This window comes from Hemitrygon akajei, unplaced genomic scaffold (assembly GCF_048418815.1).
Source record: "Hemitrygon akajei unplaced genomic scaffold, sHemAka1.3 Scf000148, whole genome shotgun sequence".
In the NCBI taxonomy this organism is placed as follows: domain Eukaryota; kingdom Metazoa; phylum Chordata; class Chondrichthyes; order Myliobatiformes; family Dasyatidae; genus Hemitrygon; species Hemitrygon akajei.
The window spans coordinates 642096-668803 of NW_027332034.1; the positions used below are offsets into that span (position 1 = coordinate 642096).

Sequence of the window (26708 nt, forward strand, 5' to 3'; positions counted from 1 at the left end):
CAGATTTTCTCCTGTTTTGGATAAAACCAGAAGCGGGGTCACGTAATACAGCAAGAAAACAGTGGGAAGTGAGAGAATTGGAAAGCTTTTACATAACTAACAGGAGACAACAAAAAACACACACAAGAGAGACAAGATGAAAAATTAAGGTAAGTGAGCCAATAATATCGTATCAAAAGTTGCTCAGATATATAAAGAGTAAAAGAGAGGCAAGAGTTGATATTGTACCGCTGGAAGATGATAGAGCAGTTAGTAATAGAGCAAAGAAATAGCGGTCGAATGTAACAAGTATTTTGTGTCAATCTTCACTGTGCAAGACACTAGCAGTATAAGACAATAAGACATAGGAGCAGAATTAGGCCATTCAGCCCATCAAGTCTGCTCTGCCGTTCTATCATGGCTGATCCCGGTTCTCACTCAACCCCATACAACTGCCTCCTCGGCATATCCTGTAATGCCCTAACTGATCAACAAACTATTAGCTTCTGCCTAAAATGTACCCACAGACTTGTCCCCCATCGCCGTCTGTGTCAGAGAATTCCACAGATTCACTGCTCTCTGACTAAATAAAATCCTCTTTAACTACTCTAAAAGGTCGGTCCTCTGTTTTGAGGTTGTGCCCTCCGTTATGGCTACCCCCACCATACGAAAAGTCATCTCCTCATCCACACTATCTAGATCTTTCCACATTCGGTGGGTTTCAGTGAGATTTAACATCCCCGACCTACATTTATTAAACATGTCAGTGCAGTAGTACAGGCCCAAGGCTGGAAACGCTCCTCGTATCTTAACCCCTTCATTACCGGAATCATCTTCTTGAACATCCTCTCCATGTCTCTCCAAAGACAACACACCTTTTCTGAGATATGGGTCCAAAATATTCTAAGTGCGGCCCAAGTAGTGTCTTATAAAGTACTTGCATTATCTCCTTGTTTAGATATTCTACATCACTTTAAATAAATGCCAGCATTGCATTTGCCTTCTTTACCAATTTCCTTCTGTACTTCCGTTTTTGATCCTTCTCCCAATCAGATAATTATTCACCATTGTTCCTTTTCCAAAAATGCATTATCGTACATTTCGAAATATTGTATTACGTTAGCCACTTTTTGCCCGTTCTTTAAATTTGTCTGTGTCCTGCTACAATCGCATTGCTTCCTCAGCACCACCAACGCCTCCACCAATCTTTGTATCATCCACAAACCTTGCCAGTAAGCCATCGGTTCCATTATCCAAGTCATTGACAAACTATGTGAAAAGTAGGGGACCGAATACTGACCTCTGAAGACCAATAGTCACTGCTAGACAACCAGAAAAGGCTCATTTTATTCCCACTCGCTGCCTCTTGGCTGACAGCCATTCCTCTATCTATGCCAGTATTTATTCTGATTTTTATCTTGTCGAGCAGTCTCATGTGTGACACCTTATCAGATGCCTTCTGAAAATCCAAGTAAATGATATCCGCTGCCTCTTGTTTGTCCATCCTCCTTATGACTTCCTCGAAGAACTCTCACAGACTTGTCAGGCAAGATTTCCCTATGCAGAAGCTGTGAGGTTAAGCTAACTGGACTATAATTTGCTTTCTTTTGCCTTCCTCCCTCCTCAAAGAGTAAAATGACTTTTGCATTCTTCTGGTCCTCCGGGACCATGCCAGGATCCAGTGATTCTTGAGAAGTCATGACCACTGCGCCTGGTATCTCTTCAGCAACCTCTCTCAAGACTCTGGGATGTAGTCCATCTGGTCCAGGTGACTTATCCACTTTAAGAACCTGAGTTTGCCTAACACATTTCCGTTTGTAATAGCAATGACACTCTTTCTGGCACACTACTAGTGTCTTCCACGGAGAAGACGGATGTAAAATACCTACCAAGTTCATCTACCATCTCTTCCCCATTTCTACCAGATGAGCATCATTTTCCAGTGGTCAAATATCAACTCTCGCCTCCCTTTCGCATTTTTATAATGGTTTATTGAATTGTCTAGTTTGCTCTCATATTTCATCTTTCCCCTTCATATAGCTTTTTTTTAGTTGACTGTTCCAGATTTTAAAAGCTACCCAAGCGTAGACGCCAAGTCATTGAGGGTATTTTAAAGGGATGTTCAAAGATTATGGGGAGAAGGCAGGAGAATGGGGTTGCGAGAGGTAATCAATTGGACAGGAAGGAATGGCGGAGCAGACTCGATTGGCTGAGCAGCCTCTGTCTCATATCTCATGGCTCATGGTCTGAAGAAGAGGGCAGTGAGGTTGCATTAGGGTTAGGGTATGGTCAGTGTATCCGCGCCTGGATTATTGTATTCAGTTTTGGTCGTTCTGCTATAGGAAAGAGGACGCTAAGCTAGAATAAGTGCAGAACAATTTACGAGAATGCTGCCGATACTCGAGGGACTGAGTTCTGGAGAGAGGTGGGACAGGTTGGGACTTCACACTTTGAAGTGCTGGAGATTGAGGCTGACCTTGTGCAGGTGTTCCAAACTATGAGTGTACAGAAACGCGGAATGTGCGCAGTTGAGAGAACTCAGCCTTGTCACCTTGTAGCGACTGAGGATGAGAGGTGACCTGATAGAGGTGTATAAGATAATGAGAGGCATTGATCGTGTGGATAGTCAGCGGTTTTTTCCAAGGGCTAAAATGGCTGCCACAGTGGGCACAGTTTTAAGGTGTTTGGAAATAGGTACAGAGGAGATGTCGGGGTACGTTTTTACACAGCGAGTGATAAGTGCATGGAATGGGCTCCGGCAGTGTTCGTGCAGGGGAAACGATAGGGTCTTTTAAGAGACTCCTGGATAGGTGCATGGAGCTTAGAAAAATAGAGGGCTATGGGTATCCCCAGTAATTTATACGGTAGGGACATGCTCAGCACAACTTTGTGGGCTAAAGGGCCTGTATTGTGCTGTAGGTTTTATAAGTATTTCTGTTTATTTTTCTTCCGCCCCATTTTTGTAGAATCAACAACCAGAGAGCACCGGTTTTAAGGTGAGGGAGGATTGATTTAATAGGGATCCCTGGGGAAAATTATTAATCCACTCCCCCTTCCGGTTCATTGTTTAACTAACACGATGAGTGCACTCTCAGGTTGGCGGAGCAACAACTCAAATTACATCCGGATGGCATGAGCATCGATATCTTTAACTTTTATCTCCACCTTTTCATTTCATCAACCCACACGCCAATCTCCGCCATTCTGTCTCCTCACTTCTCTCTCCTCCACTGCGGATCGTCTCCCTCTGGTTCCCCTTTACTTCCCCATTGTCCGCTCTCCTCTCCTATCAGTTTCCTCCTTTTCAGCCCTTTGCATTTTCCACCTACCACCTCAAAGCGTCTCACTTCATCTCCCACCTCCCCCACCCACTCACCTTCACTCTTATCTGGCTTCACCTATCACCTACCAGCTTGGACTCTTTCCACTCCCCGCACCAACTTATTCCGGCTTCTACCACTTCCAGTCCTGATGAAGGGTCTCGGCAGGAAATCTCTGTTTTGCTTTACCCCCTCTATAGAAGCTACCTGACCTCTTGACTTCCTCCAACATTTTGTTTCTGTTACCCTCCATCTCCAACATCTGCAGAATCTCATCGGGACAGAGTGCAGAATGCAGAGACTACAGTATCGGGTCTCCATAATGTCGAGGAGGCCCCACCTGGAAAACTGGAAACGATGGATGACCCCAACAGTCACGATGTTGAAAAGTTGCCTCATATGGAAGGACTGTTTGGGACTCTGACTAGTGGTGAGGAGAGTGGTTAGGGGCAGGTCTGGAACTTCATCGACTTGCAGCCCCTGCACTCCTTCTTACCGCTGTAAATCTCTCCCTTTTGTGGACAACACTGCCACTTGGTGGTGATGTGCCACAATAACAGGACCCCCTGATTTGTGGACTCCATTGTCACCAGGTAGCGCTCTGCCGCAATAACGCTGAGAGACAGAAATGTGACGCTGCAGCCTGCTGAAATGTTTCTTCAAGATTCAGAGTTGTTTAATTCCATTTCCAGCAGACACGTGTAAATGAGGTCGACATAATTATTACTCCGGCTCCAATACAGCACAAAAACACAATAGTAACAACATATATCCACAGCTTATATACTGTGCACGGACTGATTGTATGTCCATAAAGTGACGCTCAGCATAGGATGCCTGCATATAAGATGACAGACAGGAAATGATAAAGTTGAGGTGTTTGGTGTTGTGGAAGGGTGGGTTAGAGGGTAGAGATATTTATTAGCTTTACTGCTTGGGAAAAGTAGCTGTCTCAGAGGCTGGTAGTCCTGGTGAGGATCCTGCGCATCTACCCACCAATGAGAGTGAAATGAGTAGTCCATGAGTGGGATGGGTGGAGGTAAATTGCGAAAATTAGATTGGTGCTTGATCTCAAGAGAGGGCATTTGGAAAATACTAATGAGATGCTTTTAGAATAGCTTGTAATTGTGGCCTCTTGAGAAATGTTGATTCTGGATTGGGTGTTGTCCAAAGAACCAAATTTGATAAGGGAGCTTATGGTAAAGGAACCATGTTGACGCTGTGATCATAACATGTTGCAATTCACCCTGCAATTTGAGAGGGGAAAGGTACAACAAGATGCATCATTATTAATAGGGTGAGGGGAACTACGGAGGCACGGGAGAGGAGATTACTAAAGTTGATTGAAGGGGACACTAGCAGGGATGATGGCAGAATAGCAATGGCTGCAGTTGCTCCACTTGACAGCCTCAGGGTTGAAGAGAAACACATCATATTTCAACTGCACAGCTCCAACCTGAAGGCATGAATATCGATTTCTCCTTCCAGTAAAAAAATTACTGCCCACCTTTCCTTCTACTTTCCCCCGAGTAACGTAACTTTACACATTCTGACCACTGACATCTGGGACTTTGGTACTCCTGGCAGTGTCTTCCAAAGAGTACGATACTGATTCAGTACATCAGCCATCACCTTTCATCCTCATCCCATTACTACCTCTCCAGCATCATTCTCCAGTGGTTTGATATCCACTTCTGCCTCTCTTTTGCACTGTATGTATCTGAAGAAAACAATTATATCCTCTTTAATATTACCGGCTAGCTCACCTAAGTATTCCATCTTTTCCTTTTTAATGATTTTAGTTGCATTCTGTTCATTTTTAAAAGCTTCCCAATCCTCTAACTTCCCAGTATTTTTTGTTCTGTGCACGCTCTTTGTTTTATATGGTGTCTTTGGTTTCTAATTTTCCTAATCACCTGCATGACAATCCCCCATGACTATTGTAACATTGCCCTTTTGGCACTCATTTTCTATCTCTCATTGTAATTTGTGGACCACATACTTACTACTGTTTTGGGGTCACTATACAATTCCGTTCAGGGTCTTTTTGTACATTTGCTATTCCTTAATACTACCCACAGATTCTACACCGCCCAACCCTATGCCACCTCTTATTTAATGATTTTATTTAATATTTCACCAACAGAGCCACACAACCCCACGACCAGCTTGTTATTTCACTAAACATATAAAGATCTGGGAAACAGGAGGACCTGCAGACGCAAGAAATCGAGAGAAATTCACACAAAGTGCTGGAGAAGCTGGTCAGGCAGCATCTATGGATGGGAATCAACATTTCCGACCATGACCCTTCACCGGGACTCGTGATAACCACGTATCTGAAAAATCAACAAGCAAAAACAACAGAAAGTAGTGCAATATTGGGAAAATCGTCGACAAAATTTATTTCAAGGCTTTAAAAAACTGCCGAACAGAGCTCAATAGTTAACAATTACAACAAAGGCAATAAACACTTCCATCAATACCGACATTGACTTTTTATAATGAAAATATCTTAGTCCCATTTCAATCAGTAAAATTTACAAAGATAAGTAAGAACTGAAATGACAAGTTTAGAAAAGAATATTTACACTCAAACCCACTGAGGTTAACACGACCTTGGACAGAAGGAGGAAGAGGAATAACACAAATGAGAAAAAAAAAATCACATAAGACCATCAGACACAGGAGCAGAATCGGCCATTTGGCCCATCGAGTCTGCTCCACCATTTCATCATGAGCTGATCCAATCTGCCCTTTAGTCCAATTCCCCCACATTTGATGCCCTGATTACTCAGATACCTATCAATCTCTGCCTTAAACACACCCAATGACTTGGCCTCCACTGCTATCCGTGGCAACAAATGCCACAGATTCACCACTCTCTGACTAAAAAAAATTCTTCGCATCTCTGTTCTGAATGGGTGCCCTGTAAACCTTAAGTCATGCCCTCTTGTACTAGACTCCCCCAGTCACTCTCGAAATTGCATTCAGCAACGGGTATGGCAAATATCCAGCCTACAGCTTATTGAAACTTTCTCCCCAATGTGAACCCGGTCGTGTGTTACAAGGTTAGATTATTGAGTGAATCCCTTCCCATATTCACCGCAGGTGAAGGGCCTCTCCCCAGTGGAACACAATGATGCAGCCTTGGTGGAGACGGTTGAGAGAATCTCTTCCCAAAGTCTGAGCAGACGATCGGCCTCTAAGTGGTGTGAACTCGCTGGTGTTTTAATAGATGAGATGATCGTGTGAATACCTTCCCACATTCACAGGTCGAAGGCCTCTCCCCAGTGGAACTCACTTGTATGCCAGCAGATCAGATGACTGAGTGAATCCCTTCTCACAATCTGAGCGGGTGAAATCCCTCTCTGCTGTGTGAACTGACTGGTGAGTCACTAGGTGAGATGATTTGGTGAATCCCTTTCCACAGTCTGAGTAGGTGAACGGCCGCTCCCCAGTGTGAACTCGCTGGTGACTCTGTAGGTTGAATGATCGAATGAATCCTTTCCCACAGTCTGAGCAGGTGAACAGCTTCTCCCCAGTGTGAACTGACTTGTGTACCAGTAGGTCAGATGACCGAGTGAATCCCTTCCCACAGTCTGAGCAGGTGAACGGCCTCTCCCCAGTGTGAACATACTTATGTACCAGCAGTTCAGATGACAGAGTGAATCCTTTCCGACAGTCTGAGCAGGTGAACGGCCTCTCCCCAGTGTGTACTGACTTGTGTCTCTGTAGGATGCATGACCGAGTGAATCCCTTCCCACATTCTGAGCAGGTGAACAGCTTCTCCCCAGTGTGAACTTGCTGGTGTCTCTGTAGGTTAGATGACTGAGCAAATCTCTTCCCACAGACTGAGCAGGTGAAATCTTTCTCTGCAGTGTGAACTGACTGGTGAGTCAGTAGGTGAGATGATGTGGTGAATCCCTTCCCACAGTCTGAGCTACACAACCCCATCAGTTCCATTATCCAGATCGCTGACAAACCATGTGAGAAGTAGCGGACCGAATACTGCCCCCTGAAGACCACAAGTCACTGCTGGCCAACCAGAAAAGGCCCCTTTTATTCCCACTCACTGCCTCTTGGCTGTCAGCCATTCCTCTATCCATGCCAGTATTACTTCTGACTTTTATCCTGTTAAGCAGTTTCATGTGTGGCACCTTATCAGATGCCTTCTGAAAATCCAATTAAATGATATCCACCGCCTCTCGTTTGTCCATCCTGCTTATGACTTCCTCGAAGATCTGTAACAGACTTGTCAGGCAAGATTTCCCTGTACAGAACCTATGCTGGCTTTGTCTTATTATATCATTAGTCTCCTAGTACCCCAAAACCTCATCTGTTATCATGACTCCACACTTTCCCAGACACTGAGGTTAGGCCTACTGGACTAGAATTTGCTTTACTTTGCCTTCCTCCCTTCTCAAAGAGTTGATTGACATCTGCAATCTTCCTGTCCCCCAGGACTATGCGAGGATCAAGTGATTCTTGACAGGTCATGAACAATGCATCTGTTATCTCTCCAGCAACCTCTCTCAGGACTCTGGGATGAGGTCCATCTGGTCCAGATGACTTATCCACTGTAAGAACCTGAGTTTGCCGAGCACGTTTTCCTTTGTAATAGCAATGGCACTCACTCCTGCTCCCTGACACTCACGGATCTCTGGCACACTGGTGGTGTCTTCCACAGACAAGACGGATGCAAAGTACCTATCAAATTCATCTACCAGCTCTTCCCCATTTGTACCCCATGAGCATCATTTTCCAGTGGTCCAATATCAACTCTCGCCTCCCTTTCGTATATTTTATAACTGGTTTATATTATTGTATAGTTTGCTGTCATATTTCACCTTTCCCCTTACAGCTTTTATTTTAAATTTGCCTGTTGTTGGATGTTAAAAGCTACCCAATTATCCAACCTACTACTCACTTTTGCTACCTTATATGTTTTTATACAGTCCTTAACTTGCCTTGTCAGCCACGATAGCCTAGCCCCGCTGTTTGAGAACTACGCCTGTGCGACATATCTATCCTGTACATTATGAACTATTCCCAGAAACGTCAGCCATTTCTGCTCTGGCGTCATCTCCACCAGCATCCTCCAATCCACCTGGGGAATCACCTCTCTCATGCCTCTGAAATTCACTTTCATTCCATTGAGATACTAGATAGATAGATAGATAGATAGATAGATAGATAGATAGATAGATAGATAGATAGATAGATAGATAGATAGATAGATAGATAGATAGATAGATAGATAGATAGATAGATAGATAGATAGATAGATAGATAGATAAATAGATAGATAGATAGATAGATACTTTATTCATCCCCATGGGGAAATTCAACATTTTTTCCAATGTCCCATACACTTATTGTAGCAAAGCTAATTACATACAACACTTAACTATTTAAATACATTGAATGGTAACTTAAGCTCATTCCTAACCCCGGCACTTTAACATATCTTACTCCTGGCGGTTGAATTGTAAAGCCGAATGGCATTGGGGAGTAGTGATCTCTTCATCCTGTCTGAGGAGCATTGCATCGATAGCAACCTGTCGCTGAAACTGCTTCTCTGTCTCTGGATGGTGCTATGCAGAGAATGTTCAGGGTTTTCCATGATTGACCGTAGCCTACTCAGCGCCCTTCGCTCTGCTACCGATGTTATACTCTCCAGTTCTGTGCCCACGATAGAGCCCGCCTTCCTTACCAGCTTATTAAGACGTGAGGCGTCCCTCTTCTTACTGCTGCCTCCCCAACACGCCACCACAAAGAAGAGGGCGCTCTCCACAACTGACCTATAGAACATCTTCAGCATCTCACTACAAACATTGAATGACGCCAACCTTCTAAGGAAGTACAGTCGACTCTGTGCCTTCCTGCACAAGGCATCTGTTTTGGCAGTCCAGTCTAGCTTCTCGTCTAACTGCACTCCCAGATACTTGTAGGTCTTAACCTGCTCCACACATTCTCCATTAATGATCACTGGCTCCATTTGAGGCCTAGGTCTCCTAAAGTCCACCACCATCTCCTTGGTCTTGGTGATATTGAGACGCAGGTAGTTTCAGTTGCACCATATCACAAAGTCCTGTATCAGTTTCCTATACTCCTCCTCCTGTCCATTCCTTACACACCCCACTATGGCCGTGTCATCAGCGAACTTCTGCACATGGCAGGACTCCGAGTTATATTGGAAGTCTGATGTGTACAGGGTGAACAGGACCGGAGAGAGCACGGTCCCCTGCGGCGCTCCTGTGCTGCTGACCACATGTGACCTGTGCTTCTCCCTCACAAATTGCAGTAGGAATTCAATCATATTATGATCACTGCCTTCTAATGGTTCCTTTACATTAACCTCCCTAATAAGATCTGGGTTATTACACAGCACCCAATGTAAGATAGCATTTCCCCGAGTAGGCTCAACCATCAGCTGCTCTAAAAAGCCATTTCGTTAGCATTCAATACATCCCCTCTTTTGCGATCTCACACCAATCTGACTTTCCCAATCCTCCTGCAGATTGAACTCACCCACTACAGTTGTGTCATTAAATTTATTACATAAATGCCAAACATTCAGCAGTACCTGGGGCAGAAGTGAGGATACATGCTTTTACCAAGGAGAGAAGGTGTTTTTGAAGCTGAAAGGCCTGAAGGTAGATAAGACACCGCAGAGTTCAGAAAGAGGTATCTTAAGAGATTGTGAAGGCATTAGAGTCATAAAACACTACAACACAGGAAAATGCCATTCGGCCAGTCTAGTCCGTGCTAAAGCATTAATCTTCCGAGTTCCAACAACTTCCACCTGGACCATAGCCCTCCATATGCTTCTCATCTAGTGACCTAAGCAAACTTCTCTTAAAGATTACAATCGTCCCTGCCACTTGCTCTGGCAGCTCGGTGCACACTCTCACCGCCTCTGAATGAAGAAGTTCCCCCTTAGTTTTATCTTCAAGTGATGAGTAATGATCTGTCACAAATCACTAGATTTTGGAACGGTTCTGGTGGACCAGAAATTTGCAAATGTCACTCCACTCTTTAAGAAGAGAGGGGGCACAAGAAAGAAAATTATTGGACAGTTAGTCTGACCTTAGTGGTCAGGAAGATGTTAGAGTGTACTAAGAGTGTGTTTTTTGGGTACTGTAATTGGGGAAACATGATGAAGTAGGCCAAAGTCAGCCGGATTCTTTCGAGGAAATCTTCACTGACAAATCTCTTGGAATACTTTGCGGAAATAACAGGCAAGATAGATAAAGCAGAGGCAGTGTATGTTGTTTGCTCGGATTTTCAGATGATCTTCAACAAGGTACCCCATGCAAGGCTTATTGAGAAAGTAAGGAGGCATGGGATCCAAGGGCACTTTGCTTTGTGCATCCAGAACTGGCTTGCTCACAGAAGACAAAGAGTGGTTGTAGACTCGTCATATTCTGCATGGAGGTCGGTGACCAGTGGTCTGCCTCAGGGATCGGTTCTGGGACCCCTACCCTTCGTGACTTTTATAAATGACCTGGATGAGGAAGTGGAGGTACGAGTTAGTAAATTTGCTGATGACACAAAGGTTGGGTTAGGTTGCAGGGGGATATTGATAGTCTGCAAACCTGGGCTGAGAAGTGGCAAATGGAGTTCAACCCAAAGAAGTGTGATGTGGTTCATTTTCTTCGGTCAAATATGATAGAATATAGTATTAATGGTAAGCCTCTTGGCAGTGTGGAGGAACAGAGGGACCTTGGGGACGGAGTCCATAGGAGACTCAAAGCTGCTATGTAGGTTGACTCTGTGGTTAAGTAGCCACACTGTGCATTGGCCTTAATCAACCGCAGGCTTGAGTTTAAAAGCCGAGATGTAATGTTGCAGATATATAGGACTTTGGTCAGACCCCACTTGGAGTACTCTGCTCAGTTCTGGTCGCCAAACTACAGGAAGGATGTGGAAGCCATAGAAAGGGTGCAGATGGGAAATTTACAAGGATGTTGTCTGGATTGGGGTACATGCCTTTTGAGAATAGGTTGAGTGAACGCAGTCTTTTCTCCTTGGAGTGATGGAGGATCAGAGGTGACCTGATAGAGGTGTTCAAGAAAATGAGAGACATTGATCGTGTGGATAGTTCGAGGCTTTTTCCCAGGGCTGAAATTGCTAGCACGAGAGGGCATAGTTTGAAGATGCTTGGAAGTAGGTACAGAGGAGATGTCAGGGGTACGTTTTTTACACAGAGAGTGGTGAGTGCTTGGAATGGGCTGCCGGCAATGGTGGTGGAGACGGACACGACAGGGTCTTTTAAGAGACTCCTGGATAGGTACACGGAGCTGAGAAAAATAGAGAACTGTAGGTAACCCTTGGCATTTCTAGAGCAAGGACATGTTCGGCATCGCTTTGTGAGCCAAAGGGCCTGTAACGTGCTGCAGGTTTTCTATGTTTCTAAGGTGCTGCACGTGAGGCTGCTGAACAGGATCACAGCTCATGGAATTACAGGAAAGAAACTTGTACTGACAAGGGAGAAAGAGTCAGAATAATGTGGGCAATTCTGTTTTGCTGTCGGTAACTAATGCTGTTCTGCAGGGGTCAGTATTGAGACCGCATCGTTTCATGTTAAATCTGAATGATACGGATGATGGAATTGATACCTTGGTGACGAACATTGCAGTTGATACAAGGATAGGTAGGGGACAGGTAGTTTAGAGAAAAGTGGGAGTCTGCAGAAGGACTTCGATAGGTCTGGAGAATGCCAGCAAAGTAGCAGTTGAAATACAGTGTATGCAAGTCATGTATATTTGGTAGAAGTAATTGGGTGTAGAAAAAAAATGGGAGAAACTTGAAAAAATTAGAGGTGCATAAGTGCTTGTGAGTCCTTGAGCAAGAGGCGCTAAAGGTTTGCTTGCAGATGGAGTTGATTAAGGATGACAACTGCAATGTTAGCAATATAAGAGCAAGCATGCGATACTATAGCTTTATAACGCATTGGGCAGATCACTGTTGGTGTATGGTGAGCAGATTCCGACCTGTACTTACGACTTATTATCTGAGCAAAGGATGTGCTCGTATTGGAGTGGGTCCAGAGAAGTTTCAAAGAATGATTCCAGGAAGACCAAGAGTGGATGCCCTGGATGAGGAAGTACGTGGGAAGGGATTCACTCAGTCATCCAACCTACAGAAATTTATCAATATCCACTGCTGCTGATTTCCACACACAAATAAATCAAAAGGGATATGCCCAATCAAATCGATAATTAATCGATCAATAGCCCCCAAACAACACGGCACAGCCGGACACATAACAGGGGACTTTACATCTCACAACATTGGATTCAGTAATGAAACCCGTGATTATTGTTGTTGTCCCTCTCAAATCATAAGAAACACACATTAAGGTGCATTTAAATGCGAGCGCATCCCCACGGGTGATGTCACACAGACCCCCCCTTGCGCCTGACGTCACGCATGGGCTTACCACATCGGGATCTGCCCTTACGTGCACAGCGTCTTACGTCATCCATGCGCTGGTGAGCTCGGGCTTTATCAGTTTAATAGCTGGGCTAATAATCACGTGACCAGCCCTTCCCCACTGCTGTCAACAGAGGATTCAGGGGTTGCGCTACTCCCATTGGTGCAAAGCGATGTCAATCACTTGTTACCACCAGTCGCAGAGGTGGACAAGTTCAGAGGGCGTTACCCCCGCTGAGTTCGCCTCCCTCTCCGGCCTCAAACTCCACATCACAGCGGAGTAAATGTCCGTTTTTTGATTTATTTCCATTTTCCTCCAAGGGAAGTTGGGGGGTTTGTGAAGCGTCTTCTGTGGCCGGAGTCTGATGTGTCGCCGGGAGGTAGGAGCAGACCGCTCGGCCCGTCGGTTTGATGCCAGTTCCCTGGGGAGGGAGAGGAGGGATTTTATTGAAAGGAAAAAGATGGTGTGAGAGGGGGCGGACAGGATGTTTGTCCCGGTGGAAATCTGTGGAAATGTCTGAGCCCACGCTGGTGGCGAGCAGAGGGATTCACATTGGGGGCGAAACACCGGCAGACGGTTGACCTGCAAGTGGGGCCAATGACAGGGGTAGGAGGTGAGTGGTTGGGGCAACACGGGGCTACAGAAGATGGACATTTTTTGCACAGAGGATTAACAAAGTGGTTAGAGAGTATTTGTTATAGAGAGTGCAATGAAGTTTCAATAGACCGATCCCTGAAATGGTTGGGTCATCATATGAAGAAAAATCAAATGTGATAACCCTTTCATTTAGAGAATCGAGGACTGAGAGATGAACACATTGAAATGCACATCATTACCGGTTGAAACAGGGATCCCAGTCTCTGAAAAAGGGGGTGGATGCCTATATTTTATAATGAAACCCCTATTGTTTTACCTTTACCTCCTCTCCCAGTTTTATGCTTGCCCTGGTCCTTCACACCCCCTTACCTGCTTAAGATTCAGCCCAGTAGCAACAGTCAGCAATTCATTCTTTTTGGCTTTTCCTAATGCCTCAGGGGTTGGCGCTTCCAGAAATTTATAAATGTCCATTGCTGCTGATTTCCACACACAAATAAATCAAAAGGGATTTCCCCAATCAAATCGATAATTCATCGATCAATAGCCCCCAAATTTGTTCATATCCCAGACGCAGGCCCCAAATTTGTTACGAACCATAATGCTTTAGAAACAAGCCAGCAGCAATAGACTACACCTGGAGTCTGATTTTGATGTTAAATCTTTCTTTATTAGAATCTACTTGTAATATTGCAACTTAAACAAGATAAACAGAAGTTAACAGTGTTAAGTTTGTAAATGTGTGTAAATGTAACTCCCAAACTATTGAGCTCGGGGGAAACAAGGCTTGGAGTCTTGAGATGGTAAAGCATGAAAGTTCAGTTCAACTACAGAATAGGCAATGAGAGAGAGAGAGATTTGTAATCCAGGGTAAATGGCGAGAGAACGCAAATATGTAGAATTCCACAGGTTCCACGGTGGTAAAATGAGAGAACAGTCGCTGTAGATTTTATCTGTCATCATTCCAAATCCACATACAAATTATCACTGAAAGTGACTTGTCACAAGGGGTATCATCTTCAAGTGAACTACCACACCACAGCCAGGCAAGGGTCAACACATAAGTGGTCTCCACAGGACATCCCAAATCAGATCCACTCCTATGGATCAAACAAGGTGACAACCACACATTCGCTGTACATGAATCGATAATTAACCCACCTTTGTGGGCATAGGAAACTTCTAAACAGTGACCCTTGGTCACTAGTTCCCTGGTTTCGATCCTTCCATTTTTCTTCATTCGTCTCCGTCTGACTCTGAGTGTCTGTGTCCTCGGTTAAAACTAAACAAACTATGAGCGATGTAAACAAACTGCAAGTCAGACTGATTCACCTTCTTAATCTCTCTCTCTTAAAATGACAGTCCACAGCAAACGAAACCCAGGGATTCATAACAACGGCCAGTCCCCATTGTGAACCGACTGGTGTGCCAGTAGTTGTGATGACTGAGTGAATCCCTTCCCACATTCTGAGCAGGTGAACGGCCTCTCCCCAGTGTGAACTTGCTGGTGTCTCTGTAGGTTAGCTAACTGAGTGAATCCCTTCCCACAGACTGAGCAGGTGAACGGCTTCTCCCCAGTGTGAACTCGCTGATGACTCTGTAGGTTGGATGACTGAGTGAATCCCTTCCCACAGACTGAACAGGTGAACGGCTTATCCCCAGTGTGAACTCGCTGATGACTCTGTAGGCTGGATGACCGAGTGAATCCCTTCCCACAGTCTGAGCAGGTGAACGGCCTCTCCCCAGTGTGAACTCGCTGATGTCTCTGTAGGGTGGAAGAGTGAGTGAATCTCTTCCCACAGACTGAGCAGGTGAATGGCCTCTCCCCAGTGTGAACTCGCTGATGTCTCCGTAGGGTGGATGACTGAGAGAATCCCTTCCCACAGACTGAGCAGGTGAACGGCTTCTCCCCAGTGTGAATTTGCTGGTGTACCAGTAGTTTGGATGACTGAATGAAACTCTTCCCACAGTCTGAGCAGGTGAACGGCTTCTCCGCAGTGTGAACTCGCTGATGTAGCTTAAGATTAGATGACGATGTGAATCCCTTCCCACAGACTGAGCAGGTGAACGGCTTCACCTCAGTGTGAACACACTGATGTGCCATTAGGTCAGATGACCGAGAGAGTCCCTTCCCCGAAATTCAGCAGATGACCAGCCTCTGCCCGGTGTGATCTGACTGGTGTGTCCACAGGTGGGATGCCCGGCAGAATCTTTTCTCACACACAGAACAGATGAATGGCCTTGCCCAGTGTGAACTTGCTGATGTACCTTCAGTTGAGATGACCGAGTAAATCCATTCCCACTGTCTTAGCAGGTGAACAGCCTTTCTCCTGTGTAAAATGCCGGGCTTGCTATTTGCTCAGATGACCGAATGAATCCCTCCCCACAGTCTGAGCAGGAAGAATGGTTGATAGGATCCCTTGTTCCACTTCTTAAATATCTAGACAGAGACAACAAAACTGGTGTGTCGTGTTTGAGATTCCTGGAGACAAATTCCTTCCCTTTTTTAACCTGTAAAAGATTTACAAAATCCATCAATGGGTGTAGGACAACATTTCAGATGAGATTACTTGAGTTGCCAAGGTTTGATTTGGTATCACACTGTTACAGTGAGGTTAAACCCAAGTTGGAAGAAAAATCATCTCCTGACTGGGCAGAGTGCTGGTATTTGGAATGACCATCAATCCCCATATGCGTTTCAAGTTCCAACTCCTTAAAGTGCAGGGTTACAAGCTGCAGCTGGATGCACATCTTGTAAGTGAGGACATCAGGGACACTACAGGTCTCCCCTCCTTCCCTCCAATACCCCCTCTAATTTGTAATAACCAGTGTGTACATAAGTCTTGCACTGTGCATTTGTTTTACCCAGTGACAAGATGTGCACAGTGAATTTTTTATAGAAAGGTATTTTTTTTCACAGCTACAAAATTACGGTCAATAGGAACTTTGATCTCCTCTGGGTTCGATCCAGTTCATCTGCACTCTCACACAACCTATGTAGCAGGCCTGTAATGGGTATTGGAGGATTTTCTCACCAAAGATTTTGCATATTGTCCATATGTGGTTTGCTTGCGAATTTACACTTTAAAAAGTCAGATTTCCAAATATCACTCCACTTCTTCGCACTTGTAAATTCTCCAGCAACTTTTGCAACACCACAATACAGACAGGGGGCTCAAGTATCACCAGTTTCTGTATTCTACATAAATATTTCCCCTGAACCCTCCCCCACTCAATGACTGACAGTGGTGAACTCAGTTTCTATGTTCCCCTGAAGCCTCCCCCAATTCTCCAGCACTGTTTGCATCGCCACAATACACACATCAGACAAAGACTGACAGTGGTGAACTCAGTGATGGCAATGCCACTGAATATGAAGGGAAGGGCAGTAGTCTGTCTCACTGGAGTCTGGCACATATGTAATGTGAAAGCTACTTGCTGCCCAGGGCAAAGATGTTTGATATCATCATGTACCCAGAGAGAATGGGACAAAACATGCTCTCACGGGTAGAAAAGTCCAGAACAAGAGGAGGTAGAACAAGCAACAGACACAAAATGCTGGAGGAACTCAGCAGGCCAGGCAGCATCTACGGAAAAGAGTACTAATGCTGAATTTTGCCGGCATTTTGTGTGTGAGTTGCTTGGATTTCCAGCATCTTCAGATTTTCTCTTATTAGTGATTGGAGGTAGAACAAAGGTGATTTTCTCAACTGGTGATGTAAAAGATTTTGTTCCCTTTCTCCGAGTTCCTAATCCTTGCCTTTAGATAGCTGGAGCTCAGCTCTGTCTGAAAGATCCATCGGTTCCCATTCACTCATCAGCTGGAAGCTCCCCGGGGCCCGTATACAGATTGTGGGGCTGAGAGAGAGGGACGAGAGCAGGACAGCCCTGGGATTGTTGGCCACGGTGTCCGGATTTCACAGGAATTGTCCCGAAGTCAGTGTTTAATATAAAAAAATGGAGAATCGCTCTTACCTGCACCCGACATTTTCAAGGCCTTCTGTGTACTGCGCGCATGCGTGAAACTCAGGGACGTCCTCAGCCTGACGCCTGCGCATTTCATCAGCGCTTCAGCACCGGTGAAATTCTTAATGCATGGCCCTATGGGTAATCACGGTGCCATTAAACATTTCTGCAAGCTTTCCTTCAACATTTCTTCAATGCCCATACCTCATTTTTTTTGTGTGTATAGAAGAAATCAGCAGCTGTTTTAACACAGAAAGCGGCTCCCATAAACAATATACTCAATACCAATGTGTATCTAATGCCAAAGTAAAATGCAGATATAAAACACAGGAGATTCTGCAGTTGCTGGAAATACAGAGACGGACACACACAAAATGCTGGAGGAACTCTGCAATTCAGAGAGCAACTAAGCAGAGGAGTACACAGTCTAGGCATACTGAAAGGGGCTCGGCCTAAACATTTTCTATTTATTCCTCTCTCCACAATTGCTGCCTGAAATTAACCTCCTTTTTTTCTGGTCAACCAGTTTCCAAATGTTTCTGACCTTTCTTTTATAGCCACATCCTGCTGGTCTGATTCCTCCTCCTCCTGGTAAACTCTAGAACCCATCTCTCTCTGGAGCCCCAAAGCCCTGACTCAGGCTGGCAACACTTTGGTTTCTGACTCTGCTCCATCGAAGATTCACTCGCTAGTCTGCTGTCAGACTTTAGATGTGCATTGTGTTGCGAGTCCGCAGTTTCGTTTACTGTGAGTGTCGCTTTAAGTGCCTGAGTGAGGCGGGGCTGTGACGTCAGTCACAAGGAGAGAGAGAGAGAGAGAGAACGTCAAAACCACAGTGAGCTCATAGTCTTATTCAGCCTGGAGAAAATCATGCAGGAAAATCATGCGGGTGTCTAAGATGATGAGAGGCATTGGTCGTATGGATAGTCAGAGGCTTTTTCCCAGGGCTGAAATGGCTAACATGAGGGGAATAGGTTTAAGCTGCTTGGAAGTAGGTACAGAGGAGATGTCAGAGCTAACTTTTTAAGCAAAGAGTGTTGTGTGTGTGTGTGGAGTGCACCGCCAGCGACGGTGGTAGAGGCGGATACAATATGGTCTTTGAAGAGACTCTCAGATAGGTGCATGGAGCTTAGGAAGATAGGTGGCTATGTGGCAGGGTAATTCTGAGCAGTTTCTAGAGTAAGTTACATGATCGGCACGGCAATGTGGGACAAAGCATCTGTAATGTGTTGTGCATTTATATGTTTCCATGAAATTCATGGGAAATCTCCTATCTGACGGAGTGGTGACTAGTTGCAACCTGTCATCTCAGGGAGGGTGAGAGGGGAACAGCAGGGGTAGATTTTGATATACTGATATGGAACAGAAACATGGGCAGGAACCAGATGGGCTGAGTGGCCTTTCTAGTGTACATCGTGAGTGTGGTAGAGACAGTAAGTACCTGAGACACGGGATTTGACACAGAACTGATTTATATATCACAGCTCCACAATATTAAACACCAGTCTAGTTTAAGGCTAACATCAGCAGAACAGACTCCTCCAATGCTCAGTGACCAGGGTTCAGTCCTGGGTGCGATGAGCAGCCGCAAGAACTGCAGAATCTGACAGTAACAGTCCCTCATGAACCTACAGCTGCCTTCAGTCACCATGATGGCTGAACTTTTAACACACAGATGATTTGAACTTCCTCCCTGATGTAGGAGCGTTCAGACTGAAGATGTAGGGGAGAAGGCAAGAAAAGAGATAACAAAGTTATTTGCACCGTTACGGATAAACAGAGAGGAAGAGGTGGAAAGTTTCTTGAATGCATTTATTTTAATGCTAGGAGCATTGTAAGAAAGGTGGATGAGCTTAGAGTATGGATTGATAACTGGAAATATGATGTTGTATCTATTAGTGAAACATGGTTGCAGGAGGGGTGTGATTGGCAAATAAATATTCCAATATTTTATTGCTTCTGGTGTGATAGAATCAGAAGGGCAAGAGGGGAAGGTATTGCAATGCTTGTCCAAGAAAATATGACAGCGGTGCTTTGACAGGATAGATTACAGGGCTCATTTAGGGAGCCTATTTGGGTGGAATTGAAGAATGCGGAAGGTATAGTAACACTTATAGGGGTGTATTATAAACAACCTAATTGGGAGCGAGGAAATTTGTAAGGAGATAGCAGATATTTGTAGTAAGCACAAGGTTGTGATTGTGGGAGATTTTAATTTTCCACACATAGAAACATAGAAAATAAGTGCAGGAGTAGGCCATTAGGCCCTTCAAGCCTGCACCACCATTCAGTATGATCATGCCTGATCATCCAACTCCGAACCCTGTGCCTGCTTTCTCTCCATACCCCTGATCCCTTTAGCCACAAGGGCCATATCTAACTCCCTCTTAAATATAGCCAAATGAACCGGCCTCAACTGTTTCCTGTGGCAGAGAATTCCACAGATTCACCACTCTGTGTGTAAAGAAGTTTTTCCTCATCTTGGTCCTAAAAGGCTTCTCCTTTGTCCTTAAACTGTGACCCCTCGTTCTGGACTCCCCCACCATCGGAAACAATCTTCCTGCATCTAGCCTGTCCAATCCCTTTAGAATTTTATACGTTTCAATCAGATCCCACCTCAGTCTTCTAAATTCCAGCGAGTATAAGCCTAGTCGATCCAGTCTTTATTCATATGAAAGTCCTGCCATTCCAGGAATCAATCTGTTGAACCTTCTTTGTACTCCCTCTATGGCAAGAATGACTTTCCTCAGATTAGGGGACCAAAACTGCACACAGTACGCCGGCTGTGGCCTCACCTGGGCCTTGTACAACAGCAGTAGAACCTCCCTGCTCCTGTACTCAAATCCTCTTGCTACGAATGCCAACATACCATTTGGCTTTTTCACCGCCTGCTGTACCTGCATGCCCACTTTCAATGACTGGTGTACAATGACACCCAGGTCTCGTTACACCTCCCCTTTTCCTAATCGGCCATTCAGATAATAATCTGTTTTCCTGTTCTTGCAACCAAAGTGAATAACCTTACATTTATCCACATTAAATTGCATCTGCCATGAATTTGCCTACTCACCTAACCTATCCAAGTCACCCTGCATCCTCTTAGCATCCTCACAGCTAACACTGCCACACAGCTTCGTGTCATCCGCAAACTTGGAGACGCTGCATTTAATTCCCTCATCTAAATCATTATTGTAAACAACTGGGGTCCCAGCACTGAGCCTTGCAGTCCCCCACTGGTGACAGCCTGCCAATCTGAAAAGGTCCCAGTTACTCCCATTCTTTGCTTCCTGTTTGCCAACCAATTCTCTATCCACATCAATACCTTACCCCCAATACCGTGTGCTTGAAGAATGCACACTAATCTCCTGTGTTGGACCTTGTCAAAAGCCTTTTGAAAATCCAAATATACCACATCCATTTGTTCTCCCCTATCCATTCTACTAGTTACATCCTCAAAAAATTCTGTAAGATTCACCAGACATGATTTTCCTTTCACAAATCCATGCTGATGTTGTCCTATTATTTCACCTCTTTCCAAATGTGCTGTTATCACATCTTTCACAACCAACTCTAGCATTTTCCCCACCACCGATGTGAGGCTAACCGGTCTATAATTCCCCGGTTTCTCTCTCCCTCATTTTTTAAAAAAGTGAGGTCACATTAGCCACCCTCCAATACTCAGGAACTAATCCAGAATCTAAGGAGTTTTGAAAAATTATCACTAATGCATCCACTATTTCTTGGGCTACTTTCTAATGCACTCTGGGATGCAGACCATCTTGCCCTGGGGATTTATCTGCCTTTAATCCCTTCAATTTACCTACACCACTTCCCTACTAACATGTATTTCCCTCAGTTCCTCCATCTCACTAGTCCCTCGGTCCTCTACTATTTCCAGAAGATTATTTATATCCTCCTTAGTGAAGACAGAACTAAAGTAGTTATTCAATTGGTCTGCCAGATCCTTGATCCCTATGATCAATTCACCTGTTTCTAACTGTAAGGGACCTATATTTGCCTTAACCAATATTTTTCTTTTCACTTATCTATAAAAGCTTTTACAGTCAGTTTTTATGTTCCCTGCCAGCTTTCTCTCATAATCTTTTTTCCCTTTCCTAATTAATCCCATTGTCCTCCTCTGCTGGACTCTGAATTTCTCCCAGTCCTCAGGTGTGCCACTTTTTCTGGCTAATTTGTATGTTTCTTCTTTGGACTTGATACTATCCCTAGTTTCCCGTCAGCCACGGGTGCACTACCTTCCCTGGTTTATTCTTTTGCCAAACTGGGATGAACACTTGTTGTAGTTCATCCATGCAATCTTTAAATGCTTGCCATTGCATAGGAATGTTGAGGAACCAACTAGAGAGCAGGCCATTCTACATTGGGTATTGAGCAACGAGGAAGGGTTAGTTGGCAATCTTGTTGTGCGAGGCCCCTTGGGTAAGAGTGACCATAATATGGTGGAATTCTTCATTAAGATGGAGAGTGACATAGTTAATTCAGAAACAAAGGTTCTGAACTTAAAGAAGGGTAACTTTGAAGGTATGAGACATGAATTAGCTAAGATAGACTGGCAAATGATACTTAAAGGGTTGACGGTGGATATGCAATGGCAAGCATTTAAAGATCACATGGATGAACTACAACAATTGTTCATCCCAGTTTGGCAAAAGAATAAACCAGGGAAGGTAGTGCACCCATGGCTGACAAGGGAAATTAGGGATAGTATCAAGTCCAAAGAAGAAACATATAAATTAGCCAGAAAAAGCAGCACACTGGAGGACTGGGAGAAATTCAGAGACTGGCAGAGGAGGACAAAGGGCTTAGTTAGGAAAGGGGAAAAAGATTATGAGAGAAAGCTGGCAGGGAACATAAAAACTGACTGTAAAAGCTTTTACAGATATGTGAAAAGAAAAAGATTGGTCAAGACAAATGTAAGGACCTTTACAGTCAGAAACAGGTGAATTGATCATAAGGAACAAAGACATGGCAGACTAAACTGAATACCTACTTTGGTTCTGTCTTCACTAAGGAGGACATAAATAACCCTCCGGAAATAGTAAGGGACTGAGGGTAATACATGTTAGTAGGGAAGTGGTGTTAGGTAAATTGAAGGGATTAAAGGCAGATAAATCCCCAGGGCCAGATGGTCTGCATCCCAGAGTAGCCCAAGAAATAGTGGATGCATTAGTGATAATTTTTCAAAACTCCTTAGATTCTGGAATAGTTCCTGAGGATTGGAGGGTGGCTAATGTAACCCCGTTTTTTAAAAAAGGAGGAGAAAAACCGGGGAATTATAGACCAGTTAGTCTGTCGTCGATGGTGGGGAAAATGCTAGAGTCGGTTATCAAAGATGTGATAACAGCACATTTGGAAAGAGGTGAAATCATCAGACAAAGTCAGCATGGAGTTGTGAAAGGAAAATCATGTCTGACGAATCTTATAGAATTTTTTGAAGATGAAACTAGTAGAGTGGATAGGGGATAGCCAGTAGATGTGGTATATTTAGATTTTCAAAAGGCTTTTGACAAGGTCCCACACAGGAGATTAGTGTGTAAACTTAAAGCACACGGTATTGGGGGTATGGTATTGATGTGGATAGAGAATTGGTTGGCAGACAGGAAGCAAAGAGTGGGAGTAAACGGGACCTTTTCAGAATGGAAGGCAGTGACTAGTGGGGTACCACAAGGCTCATTGCTGGGATCCCAGTTGTTTACAATATATATTAATGATTTAGATGAGGGAATTAAATGCAGCATCTCCAAGTTTGCGGATGACATGAAGCTGGGCGGCGGTGTTAGCTGTGAGGAGGATGCTAAGAGGACATAGGGTGACTTGGATAGGTTAGGTGAGTGGGTAAATTCATGGCAGATGCAATTTAATGTGGATAAATGTAAGGTTATCCATTTTGGTTGCAAGAACAGGAAAACAGATTATTATCTGAACGGTGGCCGATTAGGAAAAGGGGAGGTACATCAAGACCTGGGTGTCATTATACACCAGTCATTGAAGGGAGGCATGCAGGTACAGCAGGCGGTGAAAAAGGCAAAAGGTATGCTAGCATTCATAGCAAAAGGATTTGAGTACAGGAGCAGGGAGGTTCTACTGCAGTTGTACAAGGCCTTGGTGAGACCGCACCTAGAATATTGTGTGCAGTTTTGGTCCCCTAATCTGAGGAAAGACATTCTTGCCATAGAGGGAGTACAAAGAAGGTTCACCAGACTGATTCCTGGGATGGCAGGACTTTCATATGAAGAAAGGCTGGATCGACTAGGTTTATACTCACTGGAATTTAGAAGATTGATGGGGGATCTTATTGAAACGTATAAAATTCTAAAGGGATTGGACAGTCAAGATGCAGGAAGATTGTTTCTGATGTTGGGGGAGTCCAGAACGAGGGGTCACAGTTTAAGGATAAAGGGGAAGCCTTTTAGGACTGAGATGAGGAAAAACTTCTTCACACAGAGAGTGGAGAATCTGTGGAATTCTCTGCCACCGGAAACAGTTGAGGCCGGTTCATTGGCTATATTTAAGAGGGAGTTAGATATGGCCCTTGTGGCTAAAAGGATCGGGGGTATGGAGAGAATGCAGGTACAGGGTTCTGAGTTGGATGATCAGCCATGATCATACTGAATGGCAGTGCAGACTCGAAGGGCCGAATGGCCTACTCCTGCACCTATTTTCTATGTGTCTATGTTTCTATCCACCGTCAACCCTTTAAATATCATTTGCCAGTCTGTCTTAGCTAATTCACGTCTCATATCTTCAAAGTTGCCCTTCTTTAAGTTCAGAACATTTGGTTCTCAATTAACTATGTCACTCTCCATCTTAATGAAGAATTCCACCATATTATGGTCACTCTTACACAAGGGGCCTCGCATGACAAGATTGCTAATTAACCCTTCCTCATTGCTCAATACCCAGTCTAGAATGGCCTGCTCTCTAGCTGGTTCCTCGACATGTTGGTTCAGAAAACCATCCTGCACACATTCTAAGAAATCCTCTTCCTCAGCACCCTTATCAATTTGGTTCACCCAATCTATTTGTAGATTGAAATCACCCATTATAACTGCTGTTCCTTTTTTGCACGCATTTCTAATTTCCTGTTTAATGCCATCCCCAACTTCACTACTACTGTTAGGTGGCCTGTACACAAATCCCACCAGTGTTTTATGCCCCTTAGTGTTACGCAGCTCTACCCATATCGATTGCACATCCTCCAGGCTAATGTACTTCCTTACTATTGCGTTAATCTCTTCTCTAACCAGCAGCGCTATCCCACCTCCTTTTCTTTCCTGTCTATCCCTCCTGAATATTGAATATCCCTGGATGTTGAGCTCCCCTCCTTGGTCACCCTGGAGCCATGTCTCTGTGATTCCAACTATATCATATTCATTAATAACTATCTGCACATTCAATTCATCCACCTTGTTATGAATGCTCCTTGCATTGACACACAAAGCCTTCAGGCTTGTTTTTACAACACACTTAGCCCTTATACAATTATGTTGAAAAGTGGCCCTTTTTGATTTTTGCCCTGGATTTGACTGCCTGCCAGTTTTACTTTTCACCTCACTACTTTTTGCTTCTACTCTCATTTTGCCCCCCTCTGTCTCTCTGCACTTGTTCCCATCCCCCTGCCACATTAGTTTAAATCCTCCTGAACAGCAGTAGCAAACGCTCCCCCTAGGACTAGCAGGAGGGACAGCCCTCAGTGATTCCTGTGTATGCACCCTGGAAGCCTCAAGAAATGATAATGATCATGAATCAGGCCCCAGATAGAAAGGAAAAACAGCACAGTTTGCTCAGTGTGTCCACAGTACTATACAAATGTTTAATGCGACTCCGCAAGATTTATTCGGTCTCTCCTGCATGATTCTCTCAGCTGATGAGGGGCGGAAATGGAAGGCAGAATTGAGATACGAAACCTATCAGGAGTTACAGGCGGGAAAACAAAATGAGAATGAACAGACAGACCAGATCATTCAAGCTTTGTAAAGGGCTCTCCAGCAACCTGTAAACATCACTAAAGTACCTGAATGCAAACCTAAGCCTGGGGAGTCGGGACCAGACTATTGAGAGTGATTTGTGGCCTGCTACGGCACCTTCACAGGAGACCAAGACTTTAATGATGGGAATCTGTCCCCCCAGTTCAATGCCCTACTGCTCCAATGCTTACCAACTAATTTAGCCAACATGATTAAAACAAATAATATGGATTGGCCTGACAATGACCGAAATCAAATGCGACGAGCTTTGACATATCATTAGGACCCAACTTTCGAATCTCGATCAACCCCGAAGGGAACTAATATTAAAGGTGAATATGCTCAGCGGGAAGAAGGACGCGAGCGGGCTATATCTGAGGAACAGAAATGGGAGCAAAAACCTACCAAGGGACAGGTTGGGGACAACTACCCGTTTAGAAATTGACAAGAAGATGATTCCAACCATGAGTGCCAACCCTCAGGAAGAGCCCAATGTAATATTGCAAGTTGCTGGAAATCCAGTTCCGTTTATGATTGATATGAGGGCAACCACGACCACTCTCGATCAGGAAATAGTATCGGAAAAGGGATTCCAGCTATCAGACGTTATAATCACTCTGTCAGGGTTTGAAGGCATGGAACGTACGTATTCACATACCCAGCCACTGCAGGTGGATTTCCAGGGGAGCCAGTGTGAGGTTTCATTTACAGTCACCACCAGACAGGGGGTGTAATCTAGCATGGAGAGACTTGCTCTGTCTGTTGGAAATCGAGATTCTTTGCACAGACAATGCTGTCACCCTTGACAGGTGACCAACCGACAGCTTCCCCAGTTTCCGACCCCCAAGTGGAGGGCACTTAATTTGGACTCCACTCCTTCTGCCAGCAGCCGACCCTCAAGTGACTCTGTGCTTTGACCCTACAGGGTGCGCCACAGAGGAAAGCCAATATTATGCACCCCTCGACGGACAGAAGTTCCCAGTCACGGTGATTAGACAGGTTAAAGGATGAGACGGTATTGCATTACTGGCCGAATTTCCAGATTTCCTTTGGCGACAGACAGAACTGGTAGTTCCTCATACGACCATTAGGGTTTGCACTGGGTTCAAGCCAAAGAGCCCAGGGTTCCTGGCATACACCCTAACGAAACAAGTCTCCAGCACCGAGGGAGACTGGCAAGACTTGGCCGTGGGTCTAGTCCAATACGGGAGGGAGTCTGAGGTGAAGACGAGATATCTGGTAAGACAACCTTTTAATATTGACCGATCCTAAGACGCTGTACCCCATCTCTGTGCAATTTCAGGCCAAGAAGTCTGTCGCACCAACTGCCCCCTGTCTGGATCACCACAAAAGAAGGTCAGACTCTCCCATCCATTTAGCAATATCCCCTCAATCCCGAGGCAACGTTTTCTGAGGATG

The 26708-nt window shown here is 44.7% G+C and overlaps 2 protein-coding genes across 4 annotated transcripts in view; one reads left to right on the forward strand and one right to left on the reverse strand.

The window, feature by feature from the left end:
- Positions 1-26708, forward strand: part of LOC140723937 (uncharacterized) — a 75255-nt gene that overhangs the window by 28603 nt on the left and 19944 nt on the right. The window lies entirely within an intron of this gene.
- LOC140723932 (uncharacterized) overlaps positions 3923-26708 on the reverse strand; it is a 522919-nt gene continuing 500133 nt past the window's right edge. Inside the window, exon 4 of one of the 3 annotated variants that reach the window (XR_012098007.1) lies at positions 3923-5638. The gene's annotated coding sequence lies outside the window, so the exon portion shown is untranslated. Of the gene's footprint in view, positions 5639-15852; positions 17541-26708 lie in introns of those variants that run through there. The other 2 variants (XR_012098009.1, XR_012098008.1) reach the window with 2 other exon arrangements.